The following is a 12,329-nucleotide window of genomic DNA, read 5'->3' on the forward strand; positions in this document are numbered from 1 at the left end:
CCTCTGGGTCAGAGAAGAGTTACTAGCCCAGTTGGAGTAGTTCAAACATGTCAGGGTCTTGCTCATGAGTGGAGATAATATGGAGCATGAGATCGATAGCTCAGTGCTGCTTCTGAGGTCCTATGGAGACTGTTCTGGACCATCATGGTGAAGAAAGTACTGAGCCAGAAGCTGAGGCTCTCAATTTGCACTCCTATGGCCTACGATCAAGAGTTTTTGGTAGTGACAGAAAGAGTAAGGCTGTGAATACCACCTGAGTAAAGAGGTTCCTCCTTAAGGCATCTGGGCTTAAACTCAGGGAAGCTCAAATATCTGGGAAGGACTCCAAGTGAAGCCGATGATTAAAAAAAAACAAATTGTGTAAAGTGAATAAAATAAAAATTTTGAATGTAATTACTTTCCAAAATACAAAAAATAACTCCAACTCATATCAACCATGAAAAAATTATGCACCATTGATTGATTACAACTCAAGTGGTAGAGCAGGTTGTTAGCCAACTTTTCAGTTGGTGGATTCACCGTGCCTGCTGTGGTATGTGAAACTGTCTTTGAATAAAACATTAAAAACAAACTGCTCCTGGTTCTAAGCCAATAAAAACTGTCAAAAGTTAGCATGTAGCTAAAAACATTACACTTTTAGAGGGGAAAGAAAAGTGTATAATCCACCACTGAAGTGAGCAAAAGATATTTTGGAGTTTGGGCCCCATGTTCCACCAAGCACAAAGAAGTAAAAAGAACAACACAAGTGTTCCCACTCAACACCTGACTGTTCTCATTTCAAGTGCAGATGTTGTATACACAGCAAGCAAAGGTGTGCTCATTTTTGTGCCCATGGGCATGTCAAGTTAAAAGTGAGGTGTGCTCCTGCGCTTTGCTTATGCATTACTGTAACCGTGTAATTCGGCTTGAAAAGAGGGTGAGCAGATGCATGTGTAAAATAATTGAGGGGAGAGGAGAAGTAATTCCTTATGCAAAACAAAGGTTACTGTGGGTCACTCAGTACATTTACAGAACTCAGGAAAGACTAGCGCACACTGATGATGTCGTAGTTTCTCAGAACGCAAAAGATGGAGAACCATGCTGTACTTTTTCTGGGTCAGGCTCAAAACCTTTTAATTGCCCCTGTATAAGTTAAAGTAGCAACATCTTTTACTTCTTATCTATTTTTTTTTATATCTATCCTTATATTACAGCATAGAATGTAATGCGATTAGAAATGTATGAATCATGTCTTATTATTTTAATAGTTGCTCCTTTATATGGTATTTAAAATATCTAATTTCCATCATACAGTAGATTAATATTATAATATTAATATTAATCAGGTAATTATACAAGTGTCTTGTGTGTTCCTATGTTTGGTCCTTCATAACAGCATGTTCATTTACTCACCTGTACACCTGTGTCTTTTGTAGGACTGAATGGACCCTCACAAGACCCATTTTTATTTTCACCAAAAACAAAAGAAAGTGAGTTTAATAGACCATCATTGCAAGGCCATTCCTTTTACAGTGGGACCTGTGCAAAATGAGTAATTAGCACTTCTAAATGGGTATTGATGCAACTACAACCTGAATAAGAGTACTACATGCCATTTTGTTTTAGCAACACTGTAGGATACACGTTCAAACAAAGATGAGGCTAAAACTAGTAAACATCTTCCATGATAACAGTAAAATCAGATGACAAAAATAACACTGATGGCCACAAGTATCGACAGAAGTGTGTGTTCCATTTAGGACTGCAACAAACTAGTCTTTATTAATATCAATTTATTATATTATTTTGCTCACAAAATGTTAGATATTTTGGAAAGCTGTCGTTATCATTTCCTAAATCCCAAACTGGTACCATCAAGGAAGCATCAGTCCAAAACGCAAATTTAAGATCAACAGAGTCATTGGAATAAAATCCTCACATCTGACCAACTGGAAGCAGACATTGTTGACTTCACCAAAAATGACTCAATCTATCGTCATAATTGTTGCTGACTGACAATCAACAAACAGTTCATTTGAGCAAAGGTTCAAGTGAGTCAATTAAAAACTCCAATTGCCTGTCTTTACGAGGTCTGTTAGAAAAGTATCCGACCTTTTTATTTTTTTCAAAAACATGATGGATTTGAATCACGTGTGCAAGTTGATGGCCGCCCGGAGTGCGGCTCGCTCTCCACCGTTGTGTGGCCGTCTTTAAACCGGTTGTACCGCTCCTTAATCTGTGTCATGCCCAGAGGATCGTAACCGAAAGCCGTCTGAATAATCCGAATGGTTTCCACGTGGCTGTCACCCAGTTTCTGGCAAAATTTGATGCAGTCACGCTGCTCCAGTCGTTCCGCCATTTCCTTGCAAAGAAAAAACGATGAGCGACTACACCCATCCTCACACAAAGGCTGCTTACAAGCAAATGATGCAATCGACAGGCGTGAAAAAACTCACACGTGCACGAAGGTTCAAGGTTGGCTCATGAAAGCACACGTGATTCAAATCCATCAGGTTTTTGAAAAAAATAAAAAGGTCGGATACTTTTCTAACAGACCACGTACATATGAGCCACTGCTCAGAAATACATATGTATTCGAGTTGCTGCAATCTTGGTGATTTCATTCCTGTGTTTTTCGCAGTGATTTGGCACTGCAGATGTCTTCGCTCTGTATTTAAGCCCTACAGCCATATGTTACTGCCGACCTGCCAGTGACAGTTTTTTCCCTCTCTCTTTAATCAGTCCTCTCAGTGACAGAGCACATTCTGTCATTAAAGCGCAAGCTTTTCTTAAGCTTGTTGCCTCAAAGGCTCTTGGTTGAAGCCAGACCGACTTTGCTACATCCACTGCTATTTTTCTAAAAGTAAAAATAGAATGTCAGGTCATAGCTGCATGGTTTGTGATCACTGGTTCAACCCCGATTCTGTCAAAGGTCCACCTCTCCATTTTGATTCAAATGCATTTATAAGTTTAATTTATAGCAAAAGGTTCACCTTCAAATCCACAGCAATTGCTATGATGCAAAACCAATACTGCAAAACAAGTTCTGGATCTGCTATGCAGTGTGACAGTGGAAATAAGTTTAGGCAAATGTTATAAATGCAACATTTTTAAACACATTGTAATCTGAAGCCTGAAGTGAACCATAATGCTCAACTAATTTTCTCATAAAAGTAAAATATCAAATGTAAAGATAAATGCATTTTAGACAGCAGGCACTTAAGAGGTCCTTTTTTAAACATTTGAATCTTGGCCAAGTCTCCACATAGATCAATTTTAATATACACAGAAGTTATCTGAAGGGTGAAAGCGACAGAAATTTAATGGCAAATAGGAATCTTTTTCTTTTTTAATGACTGAATTAATTTAGGATCTCTTTCTAAGTAAACATTATTCAATAGCTAAAATATTATCATAAATTAAACCTAAACAGCAACTCAACAGCAAGATTCAATATTATATGGCCTTCAGGTGTTGTTCCCGACAAAAAAATATATTAATCTTTTGACCTTATGTTGATTTGACTTTTAATTATAAACAGCCTTGAGTCAGTTTTGGAAGGCTTCTTGACTTTCACCTCAGCTTCAGCTCTCATTATGTGAAGTAACAAAATGTTGAGCACAGGGATGAAACTGCCTATGTATGAGGGGGTCAAGCTAAAGAAAAGCACCATTACAGCACCTGAATCTTGTTACAGACACAGATGCTGAGGATGGGCGGCATGCAGTTTGACTACTGATCCTTTCATTAACATTGTGGAAGCAGGAAGGATTTTTGCCCCATTAAAGTACAAAGATAAAATATATTTGGCTTGTACCTTTTCCTTTTTTTTTTTTTTTTTTTTTTTTTTTTTTTTTTTAAGGAAAAGGTGCACCAGCACCAACAGCAATTCTTGTATATTCGCCTGTGAATTGTTCTGTGAATTGTTTCTGTAATTTATGTTTGTAGCATGGCCCAAGCAGAGGGTCACCCCTTTGAGTCAGGTCTGCTTGAGGTTTCTTCCTCAGAGGGAGTTTTTCCTTACCACTGTTGCTCTGGGGGTTGGTAAGGTTAGACCTTACCTGTGTGAAGCGCCTTGAGACAACTCTGTTGTGATTTGGCACTATATAAAGGAAATAAAATTGAAATTGAAAATTTTAACCCTCTGGGGTCCGAGGGCATTTTTTTGGACAGTTCACTCCCCTGGCATAAATGTATTATTATTGCTGTTAACAGCTCTCCCTGCATCCCACAATCAAGTTTTATGTCTTTTTTTTCAGGACAACCTGTACTTTCAGAATATATATGCCATAGTTGTGTTTTATAAGTGTAATAAAGGTTTACAATCAGAAATAAGAAAGGAAAAGTAAAGCGGAAAATAATTTTCCACACATTTATTCAAAACACACAATAAGTTATAACAACTGTTTTGACACTTTATAAAGGTAATTTGGGGTCTTGTGTAAAAGACTGTACAACAAAAAGGTTCAAACAATAAACACAAATGCACATTTTGAACAATATATACAAAATGGTCTATGCGTTTTGTTTGTCTTCATCTCAAAGCAATTTCTGTCTGCTATTACACAAAGGTCACATCACAAACTTCTATTTCTACTGTGTTTTGGAGTGTTCTGTTCTGCCCTGAAAGCAACTTTGACACTTTGGCTCATTTACACTCTGAGGAGCGCCCCCCCCCCCCCTCGCTCCATTGATATGGTAAACTGTGCTTTACACCGGAGTGAGAGAGCTTGCCACAGGCTTATTCAATAACATTCACAGGTAATGAGGAGTGGAGCATCTCTAAAACTCACACACTCTGTGTTTGAGCACGTGAGACTGTCATCAGAGGCCCTCCATCTGCTCACTTTCACGGATCGCTGTGCGTAATGGCGCAGGGCGCACTGGAGCAAGCAGCCAGATGGCTATTCAAACGGGCCAACTAGTAACACATCACTGCTATAAACGATCTTTGGTTTATCATGTGAGGTAAATCTGCCCTACGATTGGATTCTGGAAAACCATGTGACGGTGAACAAATTCCAATTGGACACTCACATTGCGCATGTCATCACACAGCTTCTATGAGGAGTACAAAGATGGCCGATGGCTGGCTCGAAAGTCCGCGGAGTTAACTTTTCAGCAAAAAAAAAAAAGAGGACGTTTCTATCTCATATCATTAAAAAGTTATTTATAATTTAGTAAAGCTATGTCTCAGCCATTGTATACGATAGCATCTGCCCCAGAGGGTTAATAGATTGTCTGTGCTCAAGTCTGCAGACATTCAAGTGCAGTTGAAAAAAAAAAAAGACTGCCGTTCAGCATTTTGGAGTATCAGATATTGTATTTTATTATTATTATTGTATTAATTATGCCAGGCTGAAGGAAGTTTGGACATTTCTTTTTTCTCCTAAACAGAGTAGTTTAACTCACTGAGAGGTCTCATCACTTCAGCTTTCCCATGCAAGGATTAAGAATATTGATTCAGAATCCACATATTAGCTAGATGTGTGTTTCTGAGAAATTTCATTATGGTGCTCTCTTATAAAGCTTATCAGGTCACTGCTGAACAACAGCTCACATTGTGATCAATAGCAAAATCACTTGCAATCATTTTTTCAACAGGAAAAAAAAGGGGGGAGTGGGGGGCAAGAGGTCACTGGAGAACTTTGCTTTTGTGCTTCTTAGTTCTCTGGCAGCCTGAGGTGTTGGGAGAGCAACGCAACTCCCACTCACATGACTCCACAGAAGACTGTCAGAAAAGAAAGTAATGCATCACATCTGCGGATCGATAACCCCTGCTTAGAGTTCGGAGGATCACTGAATATTAAGGAACCGTGGGAAACCTATCCTGTCATGTTCCAGGTGAATAGCTCTAAAACAAGCAATTATCTCACCCTCCTCTCACAGAGCCAATGCTGGTTTTCAAAGAAATGAGCATTTGATCTATGAAGGATCTCCTTCACTGAAAAATCAGTTATTTTTGGTCAAGCGGATTGTTTTTTTCTTGTTTTACTGCATGTGAGGTGGGAATGTGTTCATAAATCTACAGCACAATTAAACAATCACAGCACAATAATCAAAAACATGAATTATGAAAGACTGATGTCCTCTTGAGACCCAGAAAAATGTGTCAATTTTTGCTTTTTCGCATTAAATAATTATTTTGGGTGAAAACAACATAAACTGCGAGGAACCTGTTTCAATTTACTTCAGATGGAATGTCTGTTGCAGTAGGCAATGAGATCTAGTGTTAATGTAATAATTCTGTTGAAATTAAGCTGTGAAACACAAAAATGCATTGCTGGGTCTCAAGACAATACAGTGACTTAAATCCTTCAATGTATACTCAACAAAAACTATTTTTCACGAGTACAAGTTAAAGAAGTAAGATTTGTTCTATGCACAGAAAAGTTGTATATAACAAATTTTGCTAACAAATATGTCAAAATCCATGTTAGCTAGCATTTCACCTTTCCCATGATCCATTCACCTGGCTGGTGTGGCATGTCAAAATCTGATTAAACAACATGCATATTGCACAGGTTTACCTTGAACTAAATCTTTATCAATGAAAGGCATTAGAGGTCTGATGCATACATCAGACACTCCATACATCACGATATCAACGTACAAGTAAATATACATATGTCTGTAATGGTGTTTGACGACGTATGACTTCATCATATGACGACTGAGTGACTTCAATTTGAAGTTATTCATAACAACCAATCAAAAAATATTTTACTAATCGAAATATGGTTCTGATGATTCATCTAGGTTAATTGATTCTTGAGATGAACAACAACAAAAAAAAATGTTTTGGGGTTTTTTCTGACCGTGTTTTTCTTGACCAAACTACTCCAGAATCAAAATACAGTGGTCCCTCGTTTATCGCGGGAGTTACGTTCTAAAAATAACCCGCGATAAGCGAAATCCGCAAAGTACTCAGCGCTATTTTTTGCAATTATTATAGATGTTTTAAGGCTGTAAAACCCCTCACTACACACTCTATACACTTTTCTCAAACAGGCATTAACATTTTCTCACTTTTCTCCCCAGTGTAAACACTCTTTTTCTTTTTTTTTAATGAATGAAAAAGAGATTTGTCCAGGACAGAAACAGACACATACAGGCGAGTTATTTGTGATTCTTTTTTTTATTTGTGATGAAATCAGACATGTTATTGAAATGGATGTTTCAGTGAACATAATATTGGCCGTGTTAGTGCAGTGGCCCACCTCCTATTCAGGCAGAATTTCACATGGAATGCCCAGGGTACTTGTGCAAAAACAGTATATAAATTGGGAACACGCTTTCTTTGATCTTGATCTCAGACTAAACTAAGGCATCTATCCAAGTGATTTTTCCACTAAGTTTGAAGGAAATCCATATTTCTAACATGGTGCATTCATACTGTCATCAATTTTGACCAAGTTTCTTGTGCCTTTGTACCTCACACATGCTCAAAATATCAGCGATCCACCTCCGTGCTTCACAGCAGGAAAGGTGTACCTTTCATCCTAGGCCTTGTAGACTCCTCTCCAAATGTAATGTTTATGGTTGTGCCCAAAAAGTTCAATTCTGGTCTCATCACTCCAAATTACTTTGTCCATTCAATGTTAAATGATAAGGATTTTTCCAATTTCACAAGATTTTTCCAGACTTTGACCTCTGAACTTGAAATTTCAATCAGTTCTTGCCTAGGATTTGAATCCTCTGTAAAAAAAAAAAAAAAAAAAATTCAATATGAACTGTGCTGTTTGGCGTATTGTAAGTGGGATACTTTGTGGCATTTGTGTAGTAATGTGCTTTCTTCTGGCGACTTGACCATGCAGCCCTTTTTTTCCAAGTGCCTCCTTATTGTGCATCTTGAAACAGCCACGCCACTTTTTTTCAGAGAGTCCTGAATTTCAGCTTTGCATCCTGAACAACTTGCCTGGTAGTTGTTGCTGAGATTTTTGCTGGTCTACCTGACCATGGTTGCCAATGTGGCATGGAACAGGGAAGTCTGGGGTCCCCTGCTGGAGCTGTTGCCCCCGCAACCCGAACCCGGAAAAGCGGTTGAAGATGAGAGAGTGAGCGAGAGAATTCCTCATTTTCCACTTCTTAATTAGAGGTTGAACACTGCTGATTGGCATTCTTAGTCCCTTGGATATGTTTTTATATCCCTTCCCTGTTTCAGTTCAATTACCTTTTCTTTGACAATTCTTTTGCTTTCCCTATGACTCAAAAATGTTGGTGCAGCACTGGATGAGAGATGCAAGGGTCTGTCAGGAGCCCAGAAACTCACTGACCTTTTATACATACACACTGATTGCAAGCAAACAGATCACAGGTGAGGATGGCTACCTTTTGTACCCATTCAAACCTGTATGTGTCAACTTGTCTGCATGTTATCAGGCCAAAATTACCATGAGAGTGATTGGGGCACGTTTGATTAAGATATAATGTCAATTATACATTAAATGGGGTTTTCAAAGTTACATTTAAATGGCCATAAACTCTGTCATCTGGATCAGATCAAACTTTGTCAGTTATGTCATCCTACATTACTCTCTTAAATAAAAAAAATGATCTTTTTTGACAGTTCTAAATTTTTGAAAATTCATTCAATGTTAAAGGATAGGGATTTTTTCCAATTTTACAAGATTTTTCCAGACTTTGACCTTTGAACTTGAAAATTTAATCAGTTCTTGCCTATCAGGATTTGAATCCTTTGTAAAAAAAAAAATGTAATATATGAAAAAATGTGGATTACAGTGTGTTCAGAAACAAACAAACAAACAAAAACAAACATTACCTCCACCCAACTTCGAGGAATTCTGATGAAAACACAGCCTCTTTACCTAGTTTGCAAAGGTCACAGCAAGGCCAAATTCAAACTGCTCTGAGAAGCTGATGTCTGTCTTGTTTCTGGAGATTATCTGATAATCCAGATTTCTTTCACGTTCTCAGTGTGATGTGACGACAATACCCCTCATGGGTGATGCATGTTAAAAATGTTGTGTGTTAGCATTGTGGTATGAAAAACAGGTTTTACATGCGCTGCTGTGTTACTTGAGACACAGAGACCTGCAAGCAAACCCACAAAATGACACGTTCCCACTCTGACATCTTGGTTACTTGCATGTTACTATGCATCTATGGTCATGATGAAATCTGTGGTGAAATACCTGAATTAGCAAACTGGTCAACCATTGCACTGAAGAGCCCATCTAGTCTGTTTATACATGTAATTAATAAATATGATGCACACAACAACAACAAAAGGGTCCAATTATCTCTATCTCCCCTTTTAGAAGTCATACTGGAATAATTTTCATTCATGCACATCATCAAACGGTGTGCTACCTTTTCAAATCTACATATTTCATTTACATATTACTCAAAAATGTGGCTGTAAGAAGACAGTGTTGGGTCTGGAAGGACACCATTCAAATTAAAGTATAATAGTTTGAATGAAAACAAATCATAAATTTAAAGGAGGGATCAAACAAATTCCACTGCCAAAACACCAATTATTTTTCCCAGTAAAATCTGGCATACATCAGGAAATCAGGGATGTGTTTTGGCTCCTATGCTATTCAATGTTATACAGACACCACACTTTTCACGAAACAAAAAAAGTTTACCAACCTCAACTTCACGGACGTTGCTGTGATCTTTCTGGAATCAACCATTATTCGAGCACTTGAGAAGCTGAGTGAGGATGGCAGTGTCTGGGTTTGTGATTTTCCTTGATCAAGACTAAAGGCCTGGTCACACGGCATTAACGAATGACAACGAAGCCCAAACAAAACAAGAAATCTGGACTGTCGACTTTTGTTGGCATCGTTTAAGCTTTGCGCAGCTTCGTTCCTGCAGCTGGTGCTTTGTCAGAATTTTTAAACTGACAAAAAATTTGGACGAATGCCGCTGAAAACCTCAATTTGTCCGTATTTCGTTTTGCTGTCGTTCTTGACGGTTTTTTATTGTTTGCTTAGGTTTTGTAACGTTAGCATTTAGTTCGACTTTGTTTGACCAGCTGAATGTTACAGTACAGAAGCTGGTTTGTGAGCGCTGCTGTGGAGGAGAGATGGAACTCCTCTGCGGGTGGTGCTGGTGTGTGGTGTGGGGCTTCTGCCGCTGTGTGTGATGGGGTGAGTGTGGCTGCTGTCATGCCATGGTGCTGACTGGCCAGGAAGAATTTATCAGCCTCCTCTGCCAGCGCACGGCAGTCCATGATCGTGGTGTTGGCTAGCGAGGTGAGAGTTGCTGCACAAAAAGTCTGGCCGGTGTCCTCTCAGGAGCTGCAGCATTCTGTCCATGAACTCTGAAGGGCTTGCTGTCCTCCAGCCTGTGCAGAGAGAAGAGCCTGCTGGCCCTTTCAGCGTCTGACAGTTCAAACGCTTTGAGGAGTTGATCTTTGATGGCTGTGTATTTGTTCGCAGGGGGGAAGGGGGCTTTGCAGAAGCGCAATCAGGTTTGTTGCCATGGAGCCACTGACGGCTGACATGATCCTTGATTGCTGTGTATTTGTTCGCAGTAGGGGGGCTTTGCAGGAGCGTGATCAGCCTTGTTGCCATGGAGCCGCTGAGGGCCAACACGATCCTTGATGGCTGTGTATTTGTTTGCCGCAGGAGAGCTTTGCAGGAGCGCGATCAGCCTCGTTGCTGTGGAGCCGCTGAGGGCTGACACCATCTTTTATGGCTGTGTATTTGTTCGCAGCAGGGGGCTTTGCAGGAGCGCAATCAGCCTCGTTGCCAAGGAGCTGCTGAGGGCCGACACTCGTAATATTATTTTGTGTCGTCTGCGGTGATCTCTCAGAGCAAACTGCCTCTTGGTTTGTGCAAACCAGGTAGCAGTTTACAGAAGTGTGACTTTGAGCATCAAGTGTGGAAAAAGTTCCATCAGCAGCAGACATTCGCATGTGAACAGCTTTGATCCACCGAGATGTGACATATGAAAACAGAAAACCCAGTGGGATCGCAAATGGCTGCATTCTTTTCTGAACATTTCAGTCACTGAATTATGTACGAGACAGTCCTTTTGTGAGTGCATACACGTGTGCTACAACACATCCAAACACTGAATGCATTAATCCAAAGGTGAAGCACATGAGTGTGTGTGTCTGATCCATGTATGCAGCACCTGTGCATGCGTAATAAGAACTGGTAATCGAGCAATTGAACTGAGCAAGTGCTTCAGTTTTTTTTTTTTTTGTTTTTTTTTTTGGAGCAAGACGAAGTGTACAGCGTGTGATCAGAGTCTGAACCAGACAGTGAAGATTCTGATGATGAATGAGATGATCCATCTTTTGTTCTGGACGAGCAACCAGAGCAGGTGGATCCACCAACGTGCGCACAGATATCCACAGTGGGTCGGATTACGCACTTCTCTTTGCAGCTTCTCCAGGACTCAGGCGCTACAGAGATCCATCCCAGTGCGGAGTCCTGGAACACAGAGCGGGATGCAGACACACACTGCTCCAGGTTCAATGACTCAAGCATAAGGCTGGAAGTCCAGAACTGAAATGGCGTAAAATTATTAGTATATTAGAAGTAAATTAGAAGTATTCCACCTTGCATGGCATGATGCTATCTTGGACTATAAGCATGCACTACTGGGGCTACAAAGCGGACCTATTACTCTGATTTGAACAACAAAAACAAGCATAACTCAAAGTTCTTGTTTGACACAGTGGCGACACTTATGTATGGACAACCACCTGTAGTTCGCTCTCCTTTTACAGCACAAGATTTCCTGGATTACTCAAGAAGAAAACAGAAGACACTGGGTATATGGGAGCATATCCCAGCATGCCTTAACCCAGCCACTACTCCCTGCAATTGAGGTGGGTGCCATTACTGGGGTATTACCTAGATTTACAGAATTTGATTGTACCTCACTAGGAGTGCTGACTCGTAATGTCTACAAAAAGCACAACCTGCTTATTTGATCCTATACCAACAAAACTGTTTAAGGATCTGTGGCCCACTCTTGGGCCGACTGTGCTGGAAATTATTAATTGCTCATTAACTTCTGGATCTGTTCCATGTATCAAATCTGCAGTGAATAAACCATTAATTAAGAAATCTAATCTTGACCCTAGTGTATTGAAAAACTATAGGACAATCTCAAATCCATCATTTTGCTCTAAAATTCTGGAAAAAGTGGTTTCACGGCAGCTCGTGGACTACCTTACAGAGAATAATCTTCCTGAGCCACTGCAGTCTGCTTTTAGAAAATATTATTTCACAGAGACAGCTCTCACTAAAGTGGTGAATGATCTTCTGCATGCAATGGATTCAGACACCACTATGGTTCTGGTGCTGTTAGATCTCAGTGCTGCGTTTGATACTGTGGATCATCATATTCTACTCGATATG

This window comes from Thalassophryne amazonica, chromosome 7 (assembly GCF_902500255.1).
Source record: "Thalassophryne amazonica chromosome 7, fThaAma1.1, whole genome shotgun sequence".
NCBI classification, from domain to species: Eukaryota; Metazoa; Chordata; class Actinopteri; order Batrachoidiformes; family Batrachoididae; genus Thalassophryne; species Thalassophryne amazonica.